Source organism: Numida meleagris, chromosome 6, assembly GCF_002078875.1.
Source record: "Numida meleagris isolate 19003 breed g44 Domestic line chromosome 6, NumMel1.0, whole genome shotgun sequence".
NCBI classification, from domain to species: Eukaryota; Metazoa; Chordata; class Aves; order Galliformes; family Numididae; genus Numida; species Numida meleagris.
In genome coordinates this window covers 42,697,978-42,711,756 of record NC_034414.1, presented here as the reverse complement: position 1 = coordinate 42,711,756, position 13,779 = coordinate 42,697,978, and the positions used below count along the sequence as shown (strand labels likewise).

The following is a 13,779-nucleotide window of genomic DNA, read 5'->3' as shown; positions in this document are numbered from 1 at the left end:
TGGAATGTATCCTGAATTTTTTCCTTTGGTTAGATTCTTTTTCCAATTTAAATGAATGCTCATAATTCTGTAGATCTGCATTAATCAACAACAACAACAATAATATAAATATCTAAAAGTATCTCAAAGAATTACTTGGACCAAAACAACTTTCACATTTGAAAGAGATATCAGAGTGAAAATTCAGTGGAAATGTTTATATGAATCATGGGGAATGTTTCAGGCTTTCAAACTTTTAGATTATTAGTGGAAATCTCTTAGAAACTTCCCTATAGTTTCATATGTCACAGATTCACAAAACGGTTGAGGTTGGAAGTGACTTTGTTCATATGTTCCAATGCCTCTGCTCAAGAAGTAACACCTGGCACAGGTTGCTCAGAACCATATCCAGACAGATTTTGAATTATCTCCAAGAAGGGAGACTCCACACTGCCTCTGGGCAACCTATCCCTGGTCACACTCAGTGCTGAAAAGTTCTTTCTCTTGTTCAGATAGAACTGCCTATGTTAGTTTGCGCTCCTTGTTTCTTGTCCTGACACTGGGCTCTTTAGAAAGAGCCTGGGTCTGCCTTCCTTGCTCTCTCCTTTAAGATATTTATATATATATATAAGATCCTCCCTGATTTAGGGGGAGCCAGGCTGAACAGTCTCAGCTCCCTTAGCCTTTCCCCCTAAGAAAGTCCCTTAATTATCTTCAAGGATAATTCTTCTTTGCTGGATTCTCTACAGTGTCTCCGTATCTACCACAATGCAAAGTCAAGAACTGGACCCAGTTCTCCAGGTGAGGCCTTGCCAGTGCTGAATAAGGGGAAGAATCATCTTCCTTGATCCATTGCCAATACTCCCCTCAAAGCAGCCCATAATACCATTTGCCACATTTTGTCCCAGTTCTCATAACAGTACAAAAAAAAAAAAGAGATAAATATAAATTTCTATCCCACAGTTCCAACAGTTTCCACAGATCAGTACTTTTTTGACAGTTTCTGTTGGAGAAAAGGGATAAAATGAGAATCTCATGAATGCCATATTGATAAAAATAACCTACGTTTCTGTGGGTTTTTTTTCTGCATAAATACAGTTTTCTTACTAGAAGATTGAGATTCAGGTAGTACAGATATTCCAAGAAGCCGGACAGATAAACAGAGATAAAAAAACTACTTTTTGAAAAGTAGCATTTAAGTGAATTTGAGAAAAACATTGGCTTTCAAGGAGGCAAAAGTAAAATCACTTAATTTGAGCATAAATAATTTCTTTCAAAGTATGCTTGCAACTTTAACAAGCCTCTGATAACTGTTGAATTTGCTGAGAAAAGTCGAGAGGACAACTAGAGAGTGGTTTGGCCTCTATAGAAGTAAAAGTTTGTTATTTATTTAATTTCTGTTAGGTAGAATGAGCAACATAGCTCCTCTTGTCTCTTGTCTTGAGACTGTTCACCTGTCATTTCTATGCAGAGAGGCCAATTTCAAATCATTTTGAAAGACCTGTTTTGAAAATGGGGAAGTGGCAGAATTAACTTGTGCAACCCTTCTCAATCACTCTACATCGCTGGTCTGCTTCATAAACTTACAAATGGAAGGACAGACTGTGTCTGTGAATAGTAGCAAATCCCTGAGTTCTGGTGGATCCAACATGATCCATTCATAAGATAAGAGTGCCATACTGTTGCACTCATGGTAGTTTAATGTGTCCTAGATTTACATGTCACTTTGCATAAATAGCAGAACTTTAAACTCCTGTACACACAGATGCCTAGTATTGGATCATGGTCTATAGCCATGAGACTACGAATGGTAGTACTGGAAAGGTGCAATGAGATTGTGTCTCCAATTTTGACTCCAACCCACTGAGAATGACAGTCAGAAAATTTACTGCTTATGTCTCCAAAAGTCATTTCCACTGGTAGTTTTCTTCTAGTTTTTCCAATCCCTTTCAGTGAGAGAGGTCTGTTGTACACTTTCTGAATATGCAGCTGAAGTATTTTGTTAACGGGCATGGAAAGTTTACAAATTTTCAGATTTTTTCAAATTTTCGGAATGTGACTACACAAAGTGACAGTATTTTGAATAAGCACATGATCATTTCATCACTGGCTAAAGCTGGAAACTTTGCATGTGTCAGAGTTTTCCTCATTTCAAAGGACCAGGGTTAAGATGTTCTAGCATTATCAATTTTTTTAGTCTCAGAAACCTTTAGAGATTTGTTCACCACTCGGTATAATGAGCAGCAGTAGGGTTAATTAACATATGTGGAATCATCTCAGGGCTAAAAGTTATGGTTGAACTCTGGCTGCGATTTAAAATTGTCTCAGAAAGTGACATCTGCAAAGTATCTAAGAGCAACCTACGTATATGCACAAAGATTATATCCTTCAAATATAACATGAAGGAATATTCTCCTCATATTGCCTTTGTATTTATATTTAAAATAAATATTTCATATTTTATACTTCTTGATTGAAATGCAGTAAGATTCCAGGACTTAGACTCACTGTGTTTGCAGTATTGAAACTGTAGTCATCCACACTTCAGCCTCCCAAGGAGTCTGTGGAATCTCAGTCACTGGAGTAGACTTTCCAGATCAAAGCTCTTAGCAAGCCAAGGACAGTCTTGATTATAGCAGGTAGCTGAATTAGATGACCTCTTGAGTGTTACTACCACACAGTATCTTTTATGATTCTATAAAATCAAATTTGAACTCTGGTTCCTAAAAAAAATTACAGATAGAATAATTTTATCTGTAACAATAATGTGATATTGGCAGCACAGATAATTAAAATAATTATTATAAATATGGACCCACTGTCAAAACATAAAACAGCCTGTCACAAATTATCAAACTTAGTTTACCTAACATTTAAAAAAAAAAGCACATTTAGAATGTATCACATATTTCTCTTACACACATCCTCCCTCCATTTCCCTCAGTATATGTAGCATAATTCAATCCAGTTGCTTTTGACAGCAACCTTTAAGATGGTGATTCTTTGGAGGAATTAACTTTGAAAAAATAATTTCATTCTCCAGACATCTTAGCTTCAAGCATTTGTCATTATTTAGTAAAGTAGTTGAAATGTTACCAGAGGATGGGAATCATAAGAGGCTGAATGAATGCTAAATTTGCTCTGAGTTTGTGCTTATCCCAACATATAGTGAACTATAGATCTTTCTAGTCTCCATAGCTATATTCAACATTTGTCCGTTAATATACGAACAACTCAATTAGTGGCTCCGCAGGGATCAGAGCATAGCCCTACTATCCACAATTTAATAGCTACCATACATCATCGAGATCTAATCCCCAGGTTGAGTAGGATGTAAATGGCAGTAGCCCACAGATGCATTTTTTAAAAACTTGAAATCTTTGTGGCTTAATAGTCTTCCCCAAGCACACTTGTATAGTTCATCCTGAAATTTTTCCTATAATTCACACCTGGCATCCTGCAGATTAATGCTGCTGTTTTGTGGTTACATTATTTGATTTCTTGATACATCATTAACATGCCAGATAGAATTTGTTTGCATTATCAGAGATTCATTATGCCAGAAAAAATAATGGTTTGAGACTTGGAATGCTCTGTGCTTTATGTTCTCACCGTTCTTCAACAGTACTGCTCTGTTGTTGAATGCTCATTCCAGAAAAAGTTGTTGGCAACTCACTCAAGATCATTAATATTCTTATTCAACCTCTTGGATCCAGGGCCACTCTGCTTTTTATTTTTAATTCAGTTTAGGGGAAATTTTAGTGTATGTTACACTATGTAGGGAAAATATAATAATTTCTTTATTCATTCCAAAGCACAGCCTAGCAAATGCAATCCTGATCATTTAATTTAGGCTAGACGTCAGTCATAATAATCAGCTCAAATACAATGGAATGATTTGAGATGGGGATAATTATAGGCTGATCAGGAAGGATAAGGGCAGTCTGAGAAAATGGCATCTGGTATTGAAGTGCATATGAAGCAAAGGTATACATGCAAAGCATAGGAAGTAAGCAAAACATCTTAGTCCTATTGAAGTAAAATGAAAAATTAGAATTAATTTCAGCAGAGGACCAGGCTTGTACTTCAAGCACAGATGGAAAAAAGAGTGCTTTCCAGGTCCACAAAGCCTTTTGTGTAGGTGATGCTATTTGTTCACAGTGCCAACTAATTTTTTCCTTATTAAAACTAATGATCCATAATTGCTTCTGGAGCGGTACACCATAATGTGGGTTTTAGTGAGCAAATCTGAAAATGACTAGTTCGGTTTCGTGTCCAAATTCTCAGATAATTGTTATCTGGAATCCATGAGGCTAGAAGTAACTCAAGAGCTAAAATGTGTTTGTTTGTTTTTTCTAGTTATGTTTAAAGTTGTACTTTATTTAATACCTCAAGGATTTGTTTCTGACTGTACCTATGCAGCAGGATTTAAGAGCTCTTCCACTCTCCAGAAGTCAAGTATGTTCCCTTGATGTGACCTATTCCCTTTGAAAGTAACACCCCTACACTCATTAAGCTCCCATGCTTCATGATGAAAACCAAATATGTAAACCAGGGGCTATAGCACCTTCTGCCCAGAGTCCAGTTTGGATCTCTGAGAGGCATTTTGAAACTGAAATATGACCAAAAAAATCCAATTTACATAGATTCTGATAAGACATTTTCCTTCGTGAGTCTTTTTAAAAAGCATGCTCTTTCCAAGCCTGTTATCCCAGAATTTTCATTGTATGTCTTAGAGGTATATCAAAAGGTAATGAAAAAAAGCAAAATACATCTAAAATATGAACACTTCATTTTCGCCAAAAAATGCGCATGTATTTTAAGGTCTACTAAAATCATGTCCTAAAATCAATTGCCAAAATCATGTCCTGTTCCCAACAGAGAAGACACTGCCTGGTTCACTTTTAACAAATCCTATCTTATTTAGCATATCAACAGGAAAACTTTCAATTGAGCCAACAAATGAACAAATAAGAACCCTAATAATAATTGTAATAATATAGGTAGCAATCCAAATCATATTGGTGTCAATGCTAATCTTCCAATCTACTTAAAGGAGCTTGACTAGGGTTTGTAGGCAGCTTAGAAAGGGAAAATATTCATCTTTTATCTACTTTAATTATACCACTTTTATACATGAAATATATATTTATTGTGGTGATTACTTATTCAAAATGTACAAATACAATTTACCTATGAGAAAAGGCCTACAGACCCTGCTCAAGTATTCTCAGTTTCACAATTGTTCTGAATTCAGGACACAGAAAACAAACATTCATTACATTTTAAGGGATAATTGCTACCAAGTAATTTATGGCTACAAAACGCTACAGTGCAGAGACTACAGATACTAATAACCTAGTAAATTAAAGCTAAACCTTCTGTGTGCCAGGTATCTTGCATAAGATAAATTGGATAATATCAGGCTGTTCACATTATAAAGATCAAATGCAAGGAGAAAAGATATAAACTTTCTGTACGTATCAATGTATCCTCAACTCAGCACTTGCTGATTATTTATCGGGCATGTAAACAGATGCACCTAATCCTGTTATGAGAGCTATTCAGAGAGACTAGGAGAAAAAAAAAGCCACTGTGCATAGCAGAGAAAAAGATAAAAAGTGTATCGTAGAAAATACTGATTGGCCTAAGCTCTTCTTTACTTCAGGGACTGCTCAGTACCAGGCAGGCAAGTACATGGACACAAAATACTACTCTGACAACTTCCCCACTCTTTTTCTATATGATGCATCTTACTGTAACAGCTCAGAATACGAAGTAGCAACCATTTCTTTAATTGGAATAAAATATAAAGTCCTTCCAATTTTTTTTTTTTAGGCCACACACTTCTTGGAAGCTTGCTTGTAAATTCCACATTCCAGTGAAATCTTGTAACTTGTATTATTGGTAATTATTATTGAAATTTGCATTATTGCAAAGAATATTTGTAGATGGTCAATTTGAATTCATTTCTTTATTCCAACTCATTTATAATTTTCTGCATCATAACTTTGAACACTCTTGAGTGCTCCAGCAATCTCCTTTCAAAAAGAAAAAGGAAAATAAGACACTGGCAGGAACTGCCTAATTCAACAGTAAAATTCTGCTGTCAATTACACTATTCTATAGTGTTATCCTGAAACAAGAAGATAACCAATATAAGACTTATCCCAAACTTTTGAAATCTGATTCAAGCCTCTCAAAACTTTTCTGTTGACTTCCATATTTTCTGGTTTAATCTCACATAGAGAACCTACAACACCATATTCTGCTGCAGAAGAACTTTTTATAAGGGTATGAATGAGGGAAAATAGCTTTAAACTAGAGGGTAGATTCAGATGACATTAGGAAGAAATTCCTTACTGTGAGGGTGGTGAGACACTGGAACAGGTTGCCCAGTGAGGTTGTGGATTCTCCCTCCCTGGAGGTATTCAAGGCCAGGCTGGATGGGGCTTTGTGCAATGACTTTGAGGAAAACACTTTAAATGCTATGAATGTTGAAAGTGGTCTAATTAAGATTCTTAGTATACATTTCCTACACACTAAACTTGGGGTAATTCTTCTAATAACAATTTAGTGTATCTATCCTAGTTTATATGAAGTCAAAATGTGCCTTTGCACCTTTGGTGTCTGGGTTCTGCTGAATTACAAAAGACTAAGGAGTATAATGTTCTATTAGAGATACGTGAAAAATTAATAAGTACAATGTGATTAATAAACAAGAGTCTTTAATAAACAAGATTAATAAACAAGAAGGAGAAGTATTTAAGGATTAGAGTGCTTTTAAGAAATAATAAAGAAAAGGAAAGTAATTTCTGAAAAGCTAAAGGGAAAACGTTCAACATGATAACATTCTAAAAGTAACAAAAATGAGAATGTGTTTCCTTTCTGACACATGAAAATCTGTGATAGTTGGAAGTGTTTGAGTTCCAAATCAAAGTTAAAACTTTTTAGCCATAAGTAAGTTATTTGCTTGAAGGAGCACATTTCTTCCATGTTGACAAGAAAGATTAAATATTTGCCATTGGTATAGATTATGTCTTTATTAGCAACATAAATTGATAGATTTCTTACATCTATGGTCAGTCAAAGATTTTAACACGCTAACTGAATGGTCTTGTACAACCACCAAATTATACGTTGCTACGTAACCAGTCATTTATGAAAGAAACTTTAACACATTAACAATCCAGTACATGCTCTTTAAAATTCTGTAAGTACTTGGCATAATTTCCTTCCTTTCTCCACAACTTTTAAAAGAGAGTTATTTTCATCTTTTTGAGAATTCCTGTGTTGCCTCACTTGAAATGGTCTTCAAATCTCTTATCTCAGAATAAATAAGTGGGCTAGGTACTGATACCATTGAAATATTATTCATTAATCCTTCCTGCTTCATCCTGATACAAGGAAGTTTTCACATACATGCAGCATTTGTTATTACTGTTATGAAATTAAGCATTTGAGATATCCGGAAGTATATTGAAGGATGGTATTATATCCGTTGACAAAGAACTCTCCTTTGGAAAAGACATGAATTCTCCTAACATATAACAATTATTAAAATTGTAATAATGGACAAAGAAGGGGGAAAAAAAAGTGAGATAGCTTGCTCTAGATTTAAAAGAAACTTGATTCTTGGCTCTCACTCTTCAGGTCAACATTTCTTTTTTTTCCTATTAACATCTGCTCCCCACACACTCATGATTAATATCATTTGTCCCTCAGTGTCTTGGTGCTAGCTAGGAAATTGAAACATCTTTTATAGACTGTTTTTTTCCTGCAGAAACGTAAGTGCAATTCTGCACGTGCTATCAAAGTGCATAAAGGATTAGAACAGGATGAAAACCACAGGGTTATTATCCTGAGTCAATCTATACAATCTAGTTTTTTTGAGTGCTTCCAGGAAAAGATTGAATTTAAAATCATACATGTTCAGCCAGGCTACTGTTGAAGTTACTGCCTGCAGAATGGTGGCAAGGTAAAATTCACTCCTGTAGTCTGGATGGGAGAATGACTGATTATATTTTAACTGTTCTAACAGCCTTTTCTTTCAATTTCTCTTTTCTTTCTATCAGCCTCTATCTTTTTCTCCCTGAAGCAGGAATTATGTAGCAAAAAATTTCCTTTTTTTGGATCTGCATACCATGGGCAAATTCTTCCCTTTACTGTTCGGATATACTGATGTTGCTGACCCCTCATCTACACTCACTTAGAACTCCAAGAAAGCAAAACTACACCATTTATTAAAATAAACAAAAATGTCAAATTACTTTAATCACTACCTTTAGCGCAGTTCTTGTGCAACTCACTGTAAGCATTTGATAATCAAATTCACACCTGAAAATAGCTGATTTTTGAAACATAGTTTTCATGATATATTTATTCCAGGAGTTTAAAAGTCAAATTAAAACAAATATATTAATAAGCATTGTTAATAATTTCATGATAAAATTTGAGATAAATTATCTAAGAAAAAAAACCAATACAAATAAACTCAGAAGTGTTGCTGGATTATTACTCAGCTCTCTGTGAGATCTACATAGGACATTTGGGTTTTGAAAAGCCATATACATGAGGTCATGCTTAGCTGATAACAGTAACAATCACAATAGTCATCTCTTTTTGACAATTACGCTTTTTCAATATAGTAAGAAACACATTTTATTTTAGGATGGAATAGCCAACCTGGTAGCATTTCTTTAGATATACAGCTGCAATAGCAACTCAGGTATGACTTGTATTAAGTCTTGAGTAATTTCTTTCACTTCCTGGGGCTGTAGATTTATATCCAATGTATGTATTCAGGTTTATTAAAAAAAGAATATTTTAAATGAATACCAGCAATTAAATTTTTTTCCTGAAAAATCTAATTAACACATGAACCAACATATCAGGACAGAAAGGTTAAAGATAAAGATATTATTCAACAAAAAATAATCATAACTAAAACTTAGTTCAATTACAATCTAAAGAATGACTGTTGAATCTAGGTGAAATTTGTTAACATTTTGCAGACCTCCTTCATAAATATAATTGTGAAGCTCGATGTTTACTTTCAAAATGTTCAGACCACAATGGTTCAATTATTAATTTTGAAATTATATGTGAGAATTGATGTCATTTTAATTTTAAAGGAGAAAACTAAAAAAAAAGAAAAAAGCAAAAAATTTACTCAAAATTTGAGAGCTTTTTGAACATTTATGCTTTTATGTTAAGCCTTTTAGCTTATGAAATGAAAACTTTTCATTTCATACTATTCCATCCCTTCCATTTTTTTAATATTAATTTCTTAATTAAGCCACTGATATTCATCTGTCTAAATGTTTTGATTAGCTGAAATACTGGTGAAACTATGAAATCAAATTCTGAATCTCCTGCTCTCCTGCTTGTAATTTCACTGAAGACCTATCCAGTCACAGCAGATAAGTTAGTGTGATGCTCTCTGCATAAAATTAACAACGAAAAAAAAATTAAAAATGCTAATTCAGCTATTGTACCACTTTGGTGAGAGGAATTGTCCTCTTTGATCTGTAGCATACACAGATTTATTCTGAACCTCAAAGTAATCTATAAAAACTGAACAAAAAATGATCAGTTACATATTTTCATATCCTCTGAGGAGCAGAGTAGGAATCAGCAATGCAAATGACAAAGGATGAAGGGACAGCCTGAACAAAAAATGAATCCTCAAAGAATATAGCTGAACTTTGAATTCTGACTCAGTCTATTGAGAGACCTTAAACCACATTCCCTTCCATGGCTATACATTATTCTTTTACAGAATCTGACAGAAATCCACTGGCTGCCTTGGACTTGCTCAGAATTCATGGTGATGTACATTGGGTTAGAGTTTAGTCCCTGATCTTTGTGGGTTTTTTGGTGCTATATGACAGAAGATTTCAAGAGATAAGCTGGGATCAATATGACAGACTTTAATGCTCTTCCCATCCAAAGGAACCCAAAAGTGGGAGAAAAAGATTTGAGTCTCCCAGAACCCTCTCCAGCAGCTTTCAGTGAGAGCACTGTACAGCCATCCCACACAGCTCTCTATACAGCAATGTCATGAGCTGGTGCAGAAAACAACCATCTTTACTAAGGCATTGTCAACGGTTTACGGGCATTAGGCCCGATTCCGTGACGAAGGGGACAGGGGACCCACGGGCCCACATCCCGGGAAAAGGGGAAAGGGGAAAAGGGTAGGGAGATGGCCCTGAGAGCAAAGAACAGCGGCAACAAGCTGAGGAGAAACAAACTAATTTACTAAATAAGATATCGGAATGCAAAACAACACACTATAGTACAACACACAATAATTACAATTTAAGCTGATAAATCCAATACAGAGAATGTCCCAAAATCAAGGTAGGCCTTACTCTACTACCGACGATAAGACGGCTGGAGAGCGAGGTGCTGCCAAGACGAGAGAAGGCGGAAAAAGGGACGTGGTCTCGTGATCTGCAAGTTTTTATACTGCGAGCTTCTATCTTTTCCCTCCGGCTGGAAAATGGTAACAAAGGAGCAAAGTACCGTGGGGACTGTAGTAGTCCTTCTCTTCTGAGAACTAGGTACATCCACTACATGATGTTATGATGTGGAATACCAATAACCGAAAATCATAAAACCATGACAGGCATTCTACCTAGAAATCTTCAGGTGTGAACTAGTTTGATCCAAGCACAAGGAGAGAAGCTCTGAAGTAAAAATGCTGACCTGAACCATACCTCAAGCAGCAGTGTCATTTCACATTAAGAGTAAACTAACAGCATTTATTTCATCTGTTCGTGAAGGACACTCTTCAGAAAGATTCCTGTATCATTGAGAAGTATAGGAATTCCCAGTGTTAAGGCATATTTCATTTGTGGCACAGTCTTTGGATTCAAACAAAGTAGGATAACAGAACGTCATTTTACCTAACAACTTCTAAAGAAAATAATACTCCTTTTTTAGACTCAGATGTTCAAATTAACACTATTTAAAATGATTCACGTGCCCTTAATTGAATATTTTTTTTTGCTTGGAGAAAAGTCTTAAGTAGCATAGCAGAGCTGACAATTTTGCAGAAAGCTTATCACAAGGGCATGATGTTCACATAGAAATATCCTGTGTTTTCTTCCTCTTAAGGATTACTTTTCAACTGATCCTCTTATGAGTTCTAAAAAGCATCAAGTACCCAACAATTCCCACAGACAGATAAAGCTGAATGTGCAACACTTGTGTAAATCAGGCTATTCATACGGATCTCTAAAAATAAAATCTTGAATGGCAGAAGAGCCTTGCCTTTGTTTTTCTGGGAGAGGGAAGTTGTTTGACATTTCAGTCTCTCTAAAACTTCATAGAAAAATGCCTTTGAGATGCAAATAGTCCAAAAGCTTATTATAAAAATCATTCACAAGAAAAGGTTAACAGAAATGTGTCAGTTTTGAATAATTTCCTTGGGTGGAGGACATGTGTGAAAAGTTGCAAAGACATCACACTAAAAATTATGCTGAAAAAAGAACTTTCCAACATCCATAGTGATATGATTCTTTCTGTTTATACTATACTTTTCTAAACATCAACATCAAATTTAATTAATTCTGCTCTACTGAAAGAAAACATTTGAAACTATCTGAATATTTAAATACTTTAATTTCAAAGTGAATATCAAAATGTTTTCTTCCCACTTTGTTTTCTTTTCACTGCACAAGAAGAAAATAAGTGTTTCCATAGAAAGAGGAAATCTGCTTCCCTCCCTGCTCTTACAGTTAAATAAATATTAAATAAAATCAATCTTAAATAATGTCTATATGCAAACATAATGTAGAAGTTCTACAGAACCCTGTGCTTTGACATCACTTCGCAAAAATGTAGGAGCTTTTTTTTATTACCCAGGCGATAGAATCTGAGTACTCATCTTTTCTCTTTCAGTTTGTCATTATCCCTCATTAACATAGACATTCAAAATTTATTAAATTGAAATCTTTGTATCTAATTAAACACATTAAATTATTTGTATTGCAGAAATACTGTTTCACTGTTCTGAATGGAGGCAGCTTATGGGACTTTCTTATCTTTAAATATATATTTACTTATGTATATTCATATAATACATATACAATACGTATATAAATATGAATCATTTCAGTTCTCAAGCACGTTTTGAATAGAATATTAGTAAACCTTATTTATTTTTGAGACAGAGAATAAACCTTCACTTATGCTCACTGTAGTGGATCTATTCTTAGAGAATCATTTAAATATCTAAATCAACACCAGTTCCAAAACACAATACATGTAAGTCTCAACTAGAACTATGGATGGATATATCAAAATTCATGTATGGAATAAATTTTGATTTTTTAATATAATTTTACTTAATATCCATGCATTACTTTATTAAAGAATGAATAGAGATTACTGCAAAACTGGCAGTATAGGTCAACCAACAGGTCTTATTCTACAAACAGAATTATTGTCTAGAACGACTGCTTTCAGCTACCATATTTTAATCTCAGCTCTGGCAACCTACCACTCACTTCATCCACCTTGCGGTCCAGAAGTATAATGCTTAATGTCATTATGAAGAAGCCATTATTGAATGTCTTGGTAGAAACCCTACTTTTTGAAGATTCTTCAATGGGCATATTTTCAGACTTAATCTGAGTGGCTCACAGGGGCTGATGTCTTTTGGACTGCTGGCCACACTTCTCTTGATGTTGAGTTTTTCACCAATCAAAATCCTTCTCCTCAGGAGTGCTCTCAATCCATCTTTGTATGGGAGACTAATCAATCACATTTTCAATAGGAACCAGCATTTATTTAAAATACATTATTAATTTTAAACCAAGTGCTTATGAAGAATAGTAGATTATACTTAAGTTAGGACTATATAGTACTGATATAACAAGGAAATTCACTTTTATGAAGATTGCACACAGAGCAGTTTCTACTGGATTCACACAGTGCAGAATCAGGCCACTGATTAATACGACTTTCTCAACCATGGGACAAGAAGCTGCTAACAGTGAACTTCAACTATTGACTTACAGCCAGAAAAATGAAACAAAAATGCATCCAAATGAAAAACTGAAAGGAAAAAAAATAATTGTAGATCCAAACATACAGGCAATTCTCGCATCTAAAAGTTTTGCACAGGACAGTTCTCTAGTCTCTGAGAAACCAGATGTCCGTAGGCCAAGAGTAAAATTTGTCCTGAAACACACTGCTCATAAAGACTAAAGGTAACCTTAAAAACTAAGTTAAACTGACACCTAGTCCCTCAACGGCTAATACCATCAGAAAGGAGTTCTAGCTGAAAAGCTGTATAAAAAAAAGTCTTAAGCAAAATTTTAAAAAATAAATCAAAAAAAAAGTAAAGTTTTCTTTTAGTTCTCATTGCATGTAACAGTAGTTTCATAATTTATGTTATCATTGGCCTTGGCTGTGTTAGGTTTGATGCAAGAGTAGAAGAACCTGCAAGAAAAGTCAGGCATGCACCTATGTGCATAGCATGTATTTTGTACTTCCTCCAGCTCATGTACTTCTGTTCAACTCCTGTGGTGGGGCAATTGCACAGTGCATGTCAGGGCTCTGGAGGCACAAACACATTTTGATGCCTCCACCACTCCGCCTGCCCCTATCATCATTATAAACCTGTCCCAGGGTTCCATTTTAGCCTGCATCTGGTCTGAGCTGAGACATAGGCCAATATGGGGTCACAGCTGGTGCTTAATTAAAAGTCAAATTAAGTAGGTACCAAGTTTTAACCAGCAGATTTGGTCTATTTCACCTTCAGTATAAATGTGAACCTGGGCAAATGAA

General features: G+C 35.0%; 1 long non-coding RNA gene across 50 annotated transcripts in view; it reads right to left on the bottom strand.

Annotated features, from left to right (window-relative positions):
• Positions 1–13,779, bottom strand: part of LOC110402005 — a 316,902-nt gene that overhangs the window by 95,490 nt on the left and 207,633 nt on the right. For all 50 annotated transcript variants that reach the window (XR_002440790.1, XR_002440793.1, XR_002440787.1 and 47 more), the window contains one exon: positions 2,488–2,702. This is a non-coding gene — a long non-coding RNA (uncharacterized LOC110402005). The remainder of the gene's footprint in view (positions 1–2,487; positions 2,703–13,779) is intronic.